Here is a 16,825-nt window from a genome sequence, read left to right as displayed (position 1 = left end):
ATAGATTTACGGGCTCTCTGCAGAGACCAAGAACACATTGACTTACCAATGCACAAGCCACTGATTTTATTTACTGCAGGGCGTAGCGCCTTGGAATGTCACATGGCATCTCCCTAAGAACACAAGCCTGGTTGATCTTGACTGGCTTCCAAAGTCAGGAAGGAAAGCATCACCAGCCCTGAGCGTTTGCTGTTTTGGCTCCACAAACAGGCTTCTAATAATTCCACTGCAACAAGCAAGGGCCAGTTTTCTTGAAGACAGAAGATGTGGGGAAAATATAAATAGTCCACAAGACATGTGGCATGTGTCACTCTCTAAACACCCCTGCATGCCACTTAAAGCAGTAAGAGCAGAGCAGCAACATGAGAAAAAGACATTACAGATTAGAAAGGCAATGATGGAGGAATCCAAATCCTATCTGATGACTAAATTCAGATTTGATCCCAGGGTATCGTAAGTTTGATTCTTGCTCTTTCTGGGTGGCCTCCAGTGATGTTTTGGGTAGGGGTCTTCTATGGGGGTGTAGAAAAATGATCAGAGGAATGACAGTCTTCTACAACAAAGGCAGCCAGCCATTCTTCAAGGTCTGAACAAATAAGCAGCTTCGAGCCCTGAGTGTGATCGACCCTGAGAGTGACTTGACCCAACACAGCGCACTCACAACTGCTTCCTAATCGCTCGCACAGACATAACTTCTCTTTAGCTCTTTTGTTCTTCCTCCCCATGAGAAATGTGGCTTTGCTTCCACTTTTACAGGTAAGGATGCTAAAGTTTTAGAGAATTTACACAGCCTATCTACACAGATCTCAGGACATTTCAGAGAGGGCAGAAGACATCCCTGAAGATGTTCTTTATAAAGATTTTTTGGTCTTTCCTTTACAGAGATGTCTGACCAAGGCCCAAGGAATCAAAGATGAGGTTCTTGTGCCTGGGCCTCAACTCTCAAGTGCAGAGCCCTTGGCACTAAGTGGTTTTGGTCCAGGGAATGTGAGCAGTATGGCTGGATTGCAGAACCGTTTTGACACCACTCTCTATGTTCATGGTAAAGTCTCTGAAATACACAGTCCAAAAGGTTGGTCCACAGGACACCATAGGTTTTACTACACATGCTGGGATGTGGCCTCAGTGGCTCTGGTGTTTGAAATGCATTGCTCTGAGGGCCTTTGACTTGGGCTGCCAGTAGGAAGGTCCAAGACCCATTAGTTAATTAATGAGTGCTTCTTTCCAACCAGGAGAGCGGATGCTAGAACCACTGCAGATGCTCTCTTCAGTGTTCAGCAGCAAGAATTCCAACTGAGTCAGAAGGAAACTTTATTTCATTGTGCTTCCAGGTCTGGGAGTGATGCCAGCGAGCCGCTTTCCTTGACAGGCCCTCTCATCACTTTCAGCTCAAAGGCAAAGTAAAGTGAACTCCCCAAGTGCCAGGCTCTACCCTCCCTGTCAAGTTGCAGCACCTCTCCAGAGCAGACAAGCAGGGGGAGAGCTGACACTGCCTTCTCTCTGAAGCATGGTGCTGATGAACTGTCCCCATGTGCTCTGATGCAAAGTCTTGACCAAGGCATGGAGTGGAGAAAGGGGGACGGGAAGAGGCTTCTTCAGCTATCAGCCAATGCTTATCTCAGCTACAGCCGGCTTGGTTCCGTGTTAGGAAGGATTTCAAGGCTCTATCTGGCTACCCTGGAAAAGATGACTAGCACCACTGTGACACAGGCCCAGAGTGTTCATAGATGTGACACCTAATTAGCATGTATGTCATGAAATCTAAACATGATCCACATGAAGATGTGAAAGAAGGCAAAGGCTGAGTGAGTACCCTGGGGGTACAACTGGAGGCATAGATCGTACATTCCTGCTCGTAAGCACTTGTGTAGTCCTGGATACAAGACTCCCTCACGTTGCTCAAGATAAATTAGCAAATAAGTAGACTTCAAAACCTTGTAGTGGTTCCAAGATAGGTGTTGTAGCACTCATCTTATGAGTGTGATAGACCATTGTATCTCAGTGCCTCTTAAACTCCAAACGACTTTATTCCATCATTTTAGCCCTTGGGTTGGTCAAATACCAGCAGGTATGCAAAGTGACTCATTCTGCAGTTAGGGTCAACCCTACCCAAAGTCTCCTCTGAGTGGCCTTCTGGTGCTGCCTCAGGGAATAAGGTTCAGTTAGGTCATAATGATAAACAAGTCATAAGGAACGCATACAATTCCCTTTTAAAAAAAAAAACCTGCTGAGTGTTAAAGCACACTAGACACCTCCTTGAAGATTCTGTGCCACATGCAGGGGATGGGGAGATTTGGACCAGAAGTATAATTTTTACTTTATTATTACAGAGTTTGATGATTCCAGGTTAGTTTTACATTTAAAATATCTTCTGAGAGGAGATAAAGACACAGGGAACTAGCTGGTGCTGAAGGTAAGAATTTTAAGGCCATGTCAATAGTGTCAATATTTTCCATCTGAACAAACTGTGCAGAATTGGAAAGAGTGACAGCAATTAAACCGCTCTTGGTCTTCATTTATATTCACCATTGCAAAGAATTATCTGTTTGCCATAGAGTTACCTTCTCAAGGATGGTTTGCAAATAATTGAAGTTAAATCCACATTCTATCCTGAATTGAGAAATGCTATGGCTTGAACGTGTCTACCAAGTTTTTGTGTTACAAATTTTAATCCTCAATTTCATATAATTAATCTTCTAATTTTTTTTCTAAGTTGGTATTATTTGGGTCCTGGGGAGGTAACTCAAGCTGAGCAAGGACATATGTGATAGGAATGGCTGGACAGAAGAAGGGAGAATTGTCTGTGCATGCGCTGTCATGTGATGGCCTCACCAAATGCTGGCACCTCATTGCAGTTTTACAGTTGTACACTTTATTTCTTTTCTTTATAAATTACACATATCTTGGGTGTTCTGCAGTAAAGGCAGGGAAAACACACGGCAAGGGAGGCATCATTAAACACCAAAGTGAAGGTATTTAGGGGCTGAAAAAGCTACAGAAGGAGTGGTGTTGACTTTCTACATAAGGAAGTGGGATACTTTCAACTGCCGGTGTCCACAGTACAGTAGAGATCAAGGTGACGCTACATGTTTATGAAAGCCTGGCTTAAGCCTCTGTTACCAGAGGAGTCTTCCAGATGCCTCATGGTAAGAGAAGATGCACACTATACCATGGTGGCTTCATAGCAGTGAATGGCTTAGTGTCTGCTCAGAGTGCTATGAGGCTCCAGTCTTAATTGTGCCTCCGCGCAGAGTGGCGTGGAGGCTACCATGACTGAAAATAAATTTCTCCTTCATCTGATTTTGGCTAGTTTAAAGAAAAAAAGGATACTCCAAACAAACAAACAAAGGCCACCAGGTAGTCAATTCATTTACTAGGAAATGTGCATGTAATAACTTATATACAAATCTACTTTTCATACTATAAATTTTAAGAAACAAAAAAGTTACAATCCAATATTCAAATTGGGCTGGACTACATTAATTCAAAGAAAACATCTAACATGAAAACTTCAATATAAATATTTGCTAATAATTTTATAGTTATACTAGAATGACATGTCAGACATAATGGGTTCAGTAATATCTTACTGAAACTATCTGACCAGTTTTTTAACGTGCCTACAAAAAACTTTTAACACATACTTAACTTGCATATACTGTGTATTGGAGACTACTAGTCCAGAAAGAGATCTGCCAACATAGTTTTTGTGGAATTATTAAAACGTTCACACATACATAATATGCATACTAGAATGTGCAGAATATTAGGCATGGATAGCAGCTAGGCCAGGTTTGAAAGCAAACCTCTATAGAGACCCATCCCACTTGGCACAGCAAGCTTCCTCATAGCTACTGACTCTCTATTGCTTTATATGTTGAATGAAAAATCTTGACACGATCAATAGTTTTTCTTTTTCCTCATGGTAAGCTAACCTTTTCTTTTTCATTTTTTATTAATGCAGTTCCACTGTGAATGTTAGTTTGAAAACAAAAGTGGAGAAACTCTGTGGGTGTGGGAGTGGAGGATCCACCTGCCCCTCGGCTCCACAATAAACAAGAAGCCATCAGTTCTCCCTAAAGCCCTGTGGAATGTGCTTTGGAAACAATTTTTATCAAATGATTTCCAAGGCTAATCTATGGGGCCTTGGTCACTTCAACAGTGTGTGTGTGTGATTACCATGGAAAGCTGATTTGTAAGTTGAGTCCACTGCTTCTATTCATGGGTCTTTACAAAGCTTGGGAGCTCAGTAGACTCCCGAGCACAGTACAAGGCCAGCCCCAGGCTTCCTGCTCCATTCCCACAGCTGTGCTCCCCACTGAATGTCATTTCTGGAGCATGCAAGCTAAGAGGAAACGGGCAACACTGGGGCCCTGGAGCTTCTCCCCATCCGTCCAGTAGAGCTTGTTTCCTACATCAGCGAATCCAATCAGGTGCACAGGGCAGCAGCTGTGCAACATACAATAGTATAAGGAGAGTAACCAGAGGGCACTCGGTGACAGTTCTTACTTGGCTTGTTTAGCTCAAACTTTTTTCCTTAATAGTATTAGTAGCATTTCATCCAGCCACCACAGAGTAGTCTTTTCTTTTGATTTAAATTACCGTGATGACAGTTTAATTCAATCATAAGCAGCCTGACTCCAATCAGGCAGACTGGCAAACTGTTCTCTCTCTCTCTCTCTCTCTCTCTCTCTCTCTCTCTCTCTCTCTCTCTCTCTCTCTCCCTCTTCTCATTTCTCTCATCTACTCACTCTCTTTCCATTTGTGAATGCAGCACTCAATAAACCAGCGTGTTAAACCAAGAACTTACCAGCTTTTAGAAGGACAAACTGGGCCAGTTCTATAGCATCTTGCTGGTTCAATATCTTCATCTATGAAAGAGGCATTAAAAATAGTCCAGGCTGGGCATGGCGGCACACATCAATAATCCCAGTACTCGGATAGTTAAAGGTAGGTGGGTCTCTATGAGTTTGCGTTTGTCTACAGAGAAAGGGAGACACTGTCTCTGCTCCCCACCCCCAAAAGTCTAGTTAGGCCCCTGGGGTGAGGTTACTACTGTTATTTTGCTAAATGGACATAGTATCAAATGGGTCTCTTACTTTGTCAGTCTATCCCCAGAGTTAATGCAACTCACAGGTCTCATCAGAGAAGTTTATGCAACCGACAACAGCTAATGCAGACATTCACAGCTCATCAAAGTAATGTGAATGTCAGTGGAGTACCTGTGTACTCACTCACAAATGGTGCATTGCTACATCTGCATCACGCCTGGACCAAGGCTCAAGTACACTGAGGAAGAGGGAGCAGAAAGATTGTAAAAGCCAAAGATGAGGACCACAGTGAAATAGCATCTTCTTGACCTGACAGGAACCCACTCTACTCATGAATCCACAGTAGCTGTTCTCACCTGCACAAGACCTTCAAAAGAGCAAGCCAGTCAACTTCTAGCATGGGACGGGGAAGGGCTCATGATCTGCAGTCCTCAACTGAAGAGCTGCAAGGCAGTTGACTTTCTTTAAGAAAAGTCAATTTTCTCTAAGGACATGGGCCTTAGTAGGTCAACCATGCTCCAAAGGATGGCTTCACATTTGTGAAAATATGTGTGGAGCAAAACTGGATTCAGGAGTCATCGCAGTGACAATCACAGGTTAGGCAGCATATTGTGATTAGTTTTATTACAATTTCTGGGGGAAAGCAAAGAATTCTTGTTTTAACTCTCCATATTTAACTACGTATTCTCTTAGGCTCTTACTGTGTAACTTTGAGTTCTTCAAAACATTAAATAAATTTATTGTATTTTATCTTTACCTTTATCTTTCCAATATTCCATAGTCTACAAATGGCAGGAAGAAGCAATGGAAAGCAGATTTCTCTTTCAGAAGTGAGCAGAACTGTCACAAGGCATGGTCCCCATCCTAACAGTTTGCAGCACAAATCCAATAACTGCAGTTTGTCAACAACTCACTGAGCTTAGGAGCTTAGGAGACAGAAAACCATCATGGGCATCAGATCTAGAGCCTCACACGCACTAGGCTAGCCCTCTGCCGCTGCTGTAGCTCTAGCCTCAAGACTTTTAATTCTAGCCATCGCTGATGGTATTAAGAGCCCCACTCAGAAGCCAGTCTCACTGCTAACTACAGTTAAGGTTGGTGGACAGGAGATGGGGATGTAGTAGAATTTAGTCCTCACACTCGTAAAAAAAGTTCATGAAGGTGTTGTGCATACACATTGTTTGCTATTCCTCAGGACAGGAATCTCCTTCTCCCTAGAAACAGCTTGTTATCAACGTGTAAGAGAATTATGCAAAATATATTTTCCTGGGGGCAGGTAGGAGGTTCAGAGCTTTCTTAAAGAGTTCCAGGATCCCAAAATAGGCCTGTGAATTACACTTTTAGAATGTTTGGAACATTTTTGCTTCTTCCATAAAAGGCTGTTTCTTCTCTTATTCTTGCCAACAGGTGCCTGCCTTTGCCTCATGTAGAGTGACACTCTGGGAGGGTGGGGGGTGGGGGTCAAAGGTGGAAGAAAAATCACTCTAAGATGACTGTTCCTGAAGGTGTATCCAGGAGAATCCAGACTTCTTCAAACCTGTGCCGGCACTGGAGCTGGTGGCAGAGTGAGCCACTGTGCTAAGAATTCACTCAGAGAAATGCAGCTCTGATCAGGTAGGAGGCTCAATGACTCTAACCACCTGGGGCCTCCTGGGACCAGAGGCCAGCCTGCCTGCCTAGAGAGGACATCAGCTAAGGGACATCACTGCTCTGCTGGATGACCAGGTCCTTGGTGCACTGTCACTCACAGTCAGGAAATCCTGCCTGTCCCCCTGCACCAGCCTGCTTCTGTCATGGACAGAGTAGAAGATCTGTCTGATCCCAACGCCCTCTCCCAAGACTCAGACAGGCAAAGCCTACCTATTGCCTTTGTGTTTTCAGTTCATCAGATTCCCACTTAGGACACAGCAAATTCCATTTGACATCCATGTAAAGAGCCACAATACTCTTCAAGTCAAAGGACACTCTTTTTGAGGGGCTAATCAATGAATTCCCATGTACCACTGTTTCTCATGATTTTCTTTATAAATTTAATGATCATGCTTTATTCCCCCACCTCCATAAAAGATTCCAAGGATACTATGATGCTTTCCTCACATAAGATAGGAAATCACATTCTTATAAAAAGCCACAGTGATGAAGCTGAGAACACCAAAGACAAAAACGGATCTTCAGCAGAGGTGGTAACTCAAGTTCAGCCTCTGCTCTCTGCAACCAAGCTGAAGGCAACACCTTCCCTCTCGGACTTGCCAAGATCATAGCTCCTGTGGAATTCTGCATTGGGCCTGGGCTTCCTCTTGATACATATATTTTTAAGTTTGCAGCTAGGAGGTCGGCAAGAGCAGTGACCTTTCCTCTCCCTGTGTTGATCTTCACTGCTTATTCACAGTATTGTTCTCTTGTCTGTCTGTGACTACTGAACACTGCACATTTCATCACTAGCACCAGAAAATAAAACCCCAACGAGCAGAGCAATAGCTCAGAACACTCTGTCTCTGGTCCAGAGCCAACGCTTAAACGTAACTTTGCAAACCCCCTGGGTTTTAGAGGATTGGAGCGGTGTAACACAGAGACCTTTCACACCATGCTTTCTGGCTGCTAAAATCTTTCTGCCTGCATCTCAACTCATCTCTGAAATTGATTTGAAAAAGCACATTTCAATTTGGATGCTTGTTTCCTGACAGAGGGCAAGGACATGACCTAGCCCGGTTGCACATTTCTGAAACTGAGAACAGCCGGGCACGGGGAAGAGATTCTTCCTTCTGTGGCCAAGGGTCCGACGAGTGACAGACCATTCTAATGGCATCCCTCTTCTCAATGCGAACACCAGCTATACACGCTGGCAGCTTCAAGCCCTGTGCCAGCACCGTTTTCTCCCTCTCACTATTGCACAGGGTTAATTCTTAGTAATTTAGTTTTTTAACACATTTTCTTTGAAATGAGTCAATACCCAGGAAGACAGGACACAACTCCGCTCCTCACACTAATCCTAACTAGACTGCCAACATCCAAATATAATTTACAATCAACTACAAATCCGACCAGAAGCAAACAAAGCAGGCAGCCTTTTGAAACAGTCTCCCACATCACAGGAACCCTTGCATGGGTGTTCTTCCGTGTGCTCCCTGCAAGTCGGCTTTCTTGGCAGACAATAGAACAAAGCTACATTCTATCTCAGCCTGCTAATACCAGTGCACAGATGTGTAAGACAAAGATTTACTCACCAAGCTTCCGTAAGTCCATCTTCCCCAATGACATGCACTGCTTCTAAGCTGCTGCCACCGATAGGACTTAGAGTCGTGCCCCCCTGGTAGGACAGTGTGCCGGAAGACCAGATGGCTCCCCAGTAAGCTTGATCAAGAAACAGGTTTCCAGTTGAGCCATGTGAACAGAGACCCACTGCACACCTCCGAATGGAATACACTCCAAGTCCAGAAGAATAAGCATGTAGCTTTGCTTATGTTTATGGAGCTGAAGCCCAGGGGTGCTCCGATTGGCAGGAGTTGTGGGAAGATCAGCCAATCAAAGGGAGCTTCCATTTCAGGGAAACTCCTGCTCATTTATTTAGCATCTTCAGAGCTCATCGGCTTTTCTGGGAAGAGCTTTTCTCTGCTCTGATAGTATCACAAGGAAAAAGATCGCTTTCAATTTAATTTCTTACGGTCTTTATCGAGACACGGATAGCTCCCTTTCTTAGCTCTCCTCAGTGCTTCTACTTTTTCCTATGAAGGACCAGAGAGAGAGAGAGAGAGAGAGAGAGAGAGAGAGAGAGAGAGAGAGAGAAAGAGAGAGAGAGAGAGAGAAAGAGAGAGAAGAGGAGAGAGAGAGAGAGAGAGAGAGAGAGAGAGAGAGAGAGAGAAAGAGAGAGAGAGAGAGAGAAAGAGAGAGAAGAGGAGCAAGAAGGAGCTGGAGATAGTTCACATTCATCAGCCTCCACCTTGGTGGGAAGGAGGGTGGGGGGAGTGCCAGGGCTCAATAATTACTGATTCTGTTGCCATGGAAACAGACTGGCTGCAGCGAGTTGGATTCGTGTAGAACATCTGCTGCCAGACCCATAATCAACTACAATCTCATCTCTGCCCCCCTCTACTTTTATTTGATTGTAACGCATGCTTCCACCTTCTCTCCACATACAGTTTCTAAAGAGAAATGCTCCGAAATGTCTGGCTCGGTAAAATACCGCATGTGCACCCCGGATGTTCACACATAGAGAGAGAGGAGCATTCATCCCAGCAGGGGTCCCACGAGAGAATCCACACTCTGATTCCCACAAGATGCAGACGAACATAAACGGCCTCCACCCTTAACTCAAACCCATAGAAACCTTTAACCTAACGAATGGGTGTGGTGTCTTGAAGATTGAATTATTACTTAATAGCCCTGGAAAACCTCAAATAAAAGTTCGCACTGGTGTCTCTCACAAAGTGTTGCTGTGGTTCCTAGCAAGCCTTTAAATATTGCGATGGCTGAATCTGGAGGATTTTGTGAGCATGAAGTCTTTAGGGTAAGTTCTTTCCTGCATCAGCGTTTCACCAAAGCATCTTGGACACGAGAGACCTTCCTTAATTTTCTCAGCACATTTTCATCCCTCCCATCTCTTCCCCTCCTGCTTGCTTTAAAATCTCCTGGCTGCATGAATGGCATGATCAGAATTAATGCCAGGCTCTGTATTGCTGCAGTCTTTCTCCTTAGCAGCAGGGGCCGCCACTGAGCAATGAATGGCGGCATGAATGGCCCTGTCAAGTTTCTTGAGGAATGGAATACAAAGCATCAATCTCTCACATACATGTCTATGTATACAGAAAATTACAAACATGGGGGGGGGCGAAGCTATGCTCTGATACACATGTCTACATATATAGAAAACGACAAACATGAAAAGAAAAAAAAAAGCTAAGATCTAAGCAGATCTGCTGTCAACATCAGCATCAGCACATCTTCAAGGGAAACTATCTATCCCACAAAGTTCTTTGCAAGTGTGAAACCTCTTGACAGGGCTGAGACTGAGATAGCCCATTGCATGTCTCTGGCCCTGGCAGCCAAGGTGACTTGTCTGCTTAGCACACACCCTCTTTTCACCAACGGTTGCCCTGAGCTCCCTTTATTCTTAAAGTGACAGTGACAGCTGGCCCAAAGCCCATCTGTACCACCCATTCCCTGGTGTTCAGCTCTGTCCTATGGATCACAACAGTACTGGCAATTTCCTCCCCTGTTTTCATATTCCCTGGGCTGTGGACAGTGCAGCTTTCCTGGTAATCAGTCTTGCAGAGTCCTCTATTCTAAGGACAGTGACCCATTCTTACCCTCTTACCTTGTTGAAAACACCCAAATGTCCATTTAAAAAAAAAAAAGGCAGAAACATGTTATTCCACCCAGGTCCCCCATCAAACAAAATTCAGTGTTTTCAGTAGCCATTTACTGCGTCAGGAAGTTAGACTAGTGACACAGTCAAGTGACATGGCTTCTGTCGTACAGCCCTCAGCCTTGAGCACAGCAGACTAACACATAGTAGAGTGTACCTGTGGGTGTGCAGGAGCGCTGTGAGCTACACATACAAGGAACACAGACAGGGTGTCTGCCTTATTGAGATCAGAAAGGATGTCTTGGAAGCAGTGCTATCTGAGACAATAAGCAAAGTAGGAGCCAAAGTTAATAAACTAAAAACAAGAGGAAGTGTAGCCCTGATATAAGGAACATACCTACCCAGGGCTTGGGTGAGGAGTTTGGCATCTGGGAAAAGTTGAGGGAACGCACATGAGGCCACATGCAGTGACGCACTGAGAATGAGAAGGCCAGTATGAGTTGAGACAAGTACAGACCCAGACACCAGAAGAAAGGTCAGCTTTTTTTTTTTTTTTTTTTTTTTTTTTTTTTTTCTTTTCTTTCTTTTTTTTTTTTTTTTGGTTTTTGAGACAGAGTTTCTCTGTGTATCCCTGGCTGTCCTGGATTCGCTTTGTAGACCAGGCTGGCCTCAAACTCACAATGATCCACCTGCCTCTGCCTCCCAAGTGCTGGGATTGAAGGCGTGTGCCACCACGCCCGGCAAAAGGTCAGCTTTTATTCTGAAAGCAACATGGTGCTAATCAGCTGTGGTACTCCATCAAATGATTTATTGCTCACCAGTGTATCAACTCCACAGATCCTCAGTTGAAGTTCAATGATGTATTAACAGAATATCAATATGATTAAAAATAATCTGTTCCAGGATGTTCTTCATTTGTTGGTTTGGCCTCAGTAGCATGGCTAAGCTTAATGAACACTTTGGGAAAGTCTTGAGCATTTCACCTGGATTAACCAGGTGTAGTTCTTACTATAGCCCTGAGACATAGTGTTATCCCTGTTACAGCAATGGATCAGTAACAGCCCATAGAACAGCCGCTTGGCTTCTCCTTAGTTACAAGGAAAGACAATCATAAACAGAGCATACAAAACCTGATACTGTGTCACTGTATCATTGGGTCCCAGGCCAGAAAGCTCTTTGTGACAGGCCTAGATATCTTTAGGATCACAGACTTATCAACACGTTTTTTTTTTTTTTCCCACAAGGTAATATCATAAAGTCTCCATTTCCAAATGGAAACTATGATGCTCAGTACACTTCAGTACCTCGTTTTCAACCAATATCTCGTAGTAGGGGACTGTCAGATCAAAGACTCAGAAATCTGTCTGAGAAGATAGTGTCCCATGGCCCGAGAACTCTCAGAGCAAGCAGCTAGGGCAGGACCACCCTCACAGCATCTAAGGTCAAGTTATGCAAAATGGGACGCTAACCTGGTTATTATTTCTTCAGACTTTGCTATAATGATATTTCCCACAAAAAAATGTCTAATGTGTAGGCAAATTCTACGAGCTCTGTGAAATAAAACCGCATCCATAAAATACAAACCCATTTTACAACCCCCACGCTCCTTCATTCCTCTTCCAAAATGACAGGTGATTTTCACTGATAGGGGTAGAGTGCAGTGATGGGATTTGGGCCACTGCAAACTTGACAAAATGGAATGGGCTGGTCTGAGGACCATGCGAGAGAAAAGGAAGGCCTGCCTGCTGTGACACATTTCTAACAATCCTGCATGGCTTGGAAAGGAAAGCTGGGAAAATTCAGAGTTCAGCATCTTGCCAATTCAAGTATTCCAAATATGCTAGGGAAACGTGTCCCAGAATTGAGTGCTGAAGAGACTCGTGCCAAAAGGAAAAAGTGAAAAGGCCCCAAATTCTCAGTTCAGCGTTGCCAAGCGTGTCCCTGGCAATATGGTGGCAAAAAGCTACTGGGTCAACAGTAGGGTACTCTATAAATGGTGCAAGCATGTAAAAAGCTTCTGTGCCATTGTGAAAAGGGGATCTTAAGGCTCTCCCCACACTCTTGATAGTTTTCAGGCCTTTGTGAGAGTCTATCTCTCCTAACCCCGAAACATATCAATATCCCATGGGAGCAATTCCATCTTTTGAGGAAAGAAAACACTAGTTTTTGACACTCTCATTCTGAAGACTAATTTCACCCAAAACGTTAAAAGAGATTAAATCTTGGCTGCTCTGTTCCATCAAAGGCTTAAGCACTAGAGGCTACTACTTCCGCTGCTTTTCTGCTGCAGGTTGACAGACACGGTCGGCACATGAACAGGCCAGATGCCTCTGCATCCTGGTCTCCTGTTGCTGGGTGCATCAGAGAAGGCAAGCTAGGCATGGGGGAAGGTGAATAGTGCCGAGCAAAAGAGGAACAAGAAGACTTACTCTCTGCCCTGCAGTTAAAGACTAGTCCCGCACATACCAGGGACTTAGGCAGCCAGAATCAGTGAGGTCAAGTGTGAGCTGTAGAAGAGTGTATGTGTCTGGAGATGCGCTGAGTAGCAGCGGTAGCTCTCAGCACTCTAGAAACATAATCCCAACAGTATGCTCATAGTGAAGCAGTGTGGCTCTTCTTAAGACCAACCCTTCTCTGATTAAAACGACCACATGGCTTCAAATTGTCCCCCATTCCACTTTCAGCTAAAGGCAACTGTGGGTCATGACCCCGGAAACAAATCCTCCTTACAGGGAGCAGGGCTTACGACCTCAACTGTACAGAAATTAAATGCAGATAAAAAACATAATTGCTACTCATTTGCATATTTACGTTTCTAACTTCAGAAAGTAGTTATTAAGTTGATGATGGAGAGTAAAAAAAAAAAAGGCTCCAAGGGCAGTAACTAATCCTCTAATATGCAATGCAAAAATGCCCCTCTGCCTTTACCAAATCATCCCAGGGAGAACAGGGAGGGAGCATGGCTTCCTAATAGCCTGTCCACAGCTCCACCAGCACACAGCAGGCAGGCATGAGAGTCATGAAGCAAACAGCTCCGACTAGCACCACTGCTGCATCATGGGTAAATGCTCCTCCTTGTGCTGTTGTGGAATCTACTTTATACTAGGCATCTAGGCTCTTCAGGAAATACACTGAAAAGAGGACATTTCGCCAAAACTTTCAGTTTGAAAATTCAGTCAGGTGTCTGTTTACTAAACTAATATTTAGAAAGCACATATGTTGGGATGTGCTCCTTTCAAGTCTTCACAGTTAGCACCTGCAACTTAATAAAGTTCTATTCATTAATTTTTTCCTCGTGTGTTCCATTATATTTCACCCTTTCCCGAACGCCTCTCAGACTTTGCTTTCCTCCCCTGAGCTCTGAGTCATAGGCCAAAGCTCTGCTGAATGTAGCCCTTTCTGTAACTTTGGGTGACTTCTGCACTTTGGCTACGCTATAGCTTTGCCCATGCATTCTACGGCAAAGTTACACTCACGCAGAGCTGCCCTCGTCAGTCACACTGTAGAACTGACTTTATTATCTAAACCCGAGCAAAGAGAAACACCTCTAGGTGCCTGGCGGGCAATGCTTCAGGCACAGGATGGAAGGTTTTAGGGTACTCTGTTGTTCTCCCCAGTACCATGCACACTTAGGAAATGAGGCGTTCTCAAAACACTCTGGAAACTTCCCCCTGCCACAGCTAGACTGAAGCCCAAGCAGGAGGAAACTGTCCTGGAAGGATCGTGCCCACCTCTCAGGGCTGAGACCCAGCAGTACATGCTCCTCGAGACTTGCACATCTGCGCAGCACTTCCTTCCCGTTAGTGACTATCCTCTGAGTCCAGTCTCCGATGATTTCTGATTTTAGTCTCAATCAATTTCAGGTCAAGGTCAAGAAACTCTCCACAATTTGCTGCACCACCGATTGGACCACACCCGAAGCCTAGTAACAGTTCTGCTCCCACAGAGACAAATCTTTCTTTTCCCTTACAGAGTCTAAGAGCATGCGTGTTCTGTGAAATGCGTGATCTTGAAGAGAAACTTAAAAATAAATACAATGTAGAAAAACCATTGTTAAAATTACATAAAGGTCTGTGTTTTTACTTAGTTGAGATATAATTTTGCATGCTGCTGCCTATATTCCTCATAAATAAAAAGTATTTTCTGACATTTAGTAACACATACTGTGAATGATGAAAAATTCTGAAATAGAAATGTGAATTCATATATTACTTTAATATGCTTGCTGCTGAATAGGGCAATTTTCTTTTTTTTTTTTTTTTCTCTACAACTCATAATGAAATGAATAACTGTGTGATACCTTCGCTTCATACCCCTTCCCGGCTCCAGCCATATTCATGACTACAGACCTATTTTGTACTTAATGGCTTTGCAATGGAGACATCAGCTGCTGGTGAATTTCCCAACAAAAACGTGGCCCAAAAGATTTTTTTTTACAAGTTTAATGAAATATCTGGACTTGAAGGCAAGTCTGGCTAAATTAGTGAAACATTCAAATAAAAAATAAAGATGGACCATGCATGTAGCCGAGTAGGGGGATCCCTTAACTAGCATGCGCAAGGACTTGGCTCCAATCCCAGTACACTATGACAAAAATGACACGTACTTCCGAAGGAACAGCCACTGCTGCTTCAAGGGAAGGACCTGCAGAACCTGAAGAAGAGACATCAAAGAAAAGATTGACAGGGCTTGACAGCAAGAGGGCCATGGTCAAGGATGGAGATCTGGAGGGGCAAAGCATGCTTAAGAAAAAAATAAAGATGATAAATTATAGGTTAGCAGGGACTGTGTGTTTGGGTGTGGCAGGCACACCGTTTGGGACAGAATGTCTGGTTTTTTTATGCTACAAGAAGAAGGAATTGAAGTGTTTTAGGGTGTGTTTTAGAATGTATTTTAGTGTGTATGTGTGTGTGTGTTGGCTATGTGTATGTGTACTACATTTGCCTGGTGCCTATGAAAGTCAGAGCAGGGTATCAGATGCTCTGGAACTGAGGTGACAGATGGTTGTAAGCCACCATGTGGCTACTGGGAATATAACCTGGATCCTCTACAAGAAAACCAAGTGCTCTTAACCTCTGAGCCTTCTCTCTAGCCCCCAGAGAGTATTGAGTATGGACATATTATGCCATAAACCTTGCTTTTAAAAGGTGCTTCTGGAACCCAGGGACAAGACAGTCTGCAGAAGGCCTGGGAGCATCTATAAAGTCCCAGCAGCAGATGGCAGATGGGCCTTTTTCAGATGCTAGCAGGGTGGTAGGACTAAGGGACCGACTACAAAGAAGTATGAAAGTCGGATCAACGCGGGGTTTGAAGTCAAGGAGGTGGGTAGATCAGAGAGGACCTCTTAGAGTTAGAAAACCCAAAGACCCAGCTGAGAGGAGATTAAAAATGACAAGACTTACTTTAGACTTATCCAGCTTGAAGGGTCTGTGGGTTAGTCATGCAAAGCAGAGTTTGGGGTGGGGGGGGCACGGGGGGCAGGGCGGACTTCAACTTATCTTCTATAATGGTTAAAATCAAGGGACTTTGAATGGACAGGAGGACATCATACAAAAATGCAGTAACAACAAAAAGTTATATTTAGGGAATGCTTATGCTCAAGAGGTCACAGAGGGACAGTGGCAGCATTGTCAGAGTCCAACATGCCAAGGACCCCAGGATCCAGGGGTGGAACAACCATGCTTTAAGGCAATGCGATGGTACTAGCTCTGTGGGGAGGAACAGCCAGGAACTGACTGCTACTCCAGACAAGCAACCATAGCAGGTAGGAGAGTGACGTTAGGCCATGGCAAGAGTGAGAGGCAGTAAGGACAGCATTGTCTCCTGGAGGATTTGTCAGCACAGGGGCAGAGTAACAAGGTGAACGTTTTGTGCAGGCGTTGGGGTGACTTGGCTACATGTTCAGGATGAAGAAAGGGGATCAGGTTAGGAGAGATGAGAGCGATCATGGTGATACGAGGTTTATTTCTATGATTTGCTATGACTATCTTTTTATCAGAACTTTACTCGAACCTTACATTTAGAACAAGTGTGAAACTCCACTCCCATTTTCACCTTAGAAAGCATGTGTCGGGGAACACCATCCTCTGGGCATAGGATGGCTCTCCAGAGCCCTCAGCATCATTGATTACTTACATTCCACTCACAGACCATTGGACAGATTAGCTTTCTGTAATAAGGCTGGGGGAGGAGTCACAAGGCCCCACCTCCTTTGGGAGGGATATCTATTTAGTTAGCAGTTGCTGGGAGCAACAGACCTTTCTTTGGTGGTTTACATATAAATTGCTCACATTCCTGTAGGCATTTCTCACCCATTTTTCCATAAGAAACCTCAATTAAACTCATTGCTTTACAAAGCATGACTTGAGTAGAATCTTCTCTCTGGTCAGCTGTTGGAGTCCTACCAAGGGTGAGTAGACATTTGTTTATATTTACTCAGGAAAAGCTTTTGGTGTTTGTTTGTTTGTTTTTT

General features: G+C 44.1%; 1 protein-coding gene across 8 annotated transcripts in view; it reads right to left on the bottom strand.

Moving 5' to 3' along the window:
* Elmo1 (engulfment and cell motility 1) overlaps nucleotides 1-16,825 on the bottom strand; it is a 510,606-nt gene that overhangs the window by 116,244 nt on the left and 377,537 nt on the right. Inside the window, exon 1 of one of the 8 annotated variants that reach the window (XM_051168316.1) lies at nucleotides 8,276-8,756. The exons of the other annotated variants lie outside the window; for them this stretch is intronic. The gene's annotated coding sequence lies outside the window, so the exon portion shown is untranslated. Of the gene's footprint in view, nucleotides 1-8,275; nucleotides 8,757-16,825 lie in introns of those variants that run through there. 8 annotated transcript variants of the gene reach the window in all.

Source organism: Acomys russatus, chromosome 3 (genome assembly GCF_903995435.1).
Source record: "Acomys russatus chromosome 3, mAcoRus1.1, whole genome shotgun sequence".
Lineage (NCBI taxonomy): Eukaryota > Metazoa > Chordata > Mammalia > Rodentia > Muridae > Acomys > Acomys russatus.
This window is presented reverse-complemented; position numbering and strand designations above follow the sequence as displayed.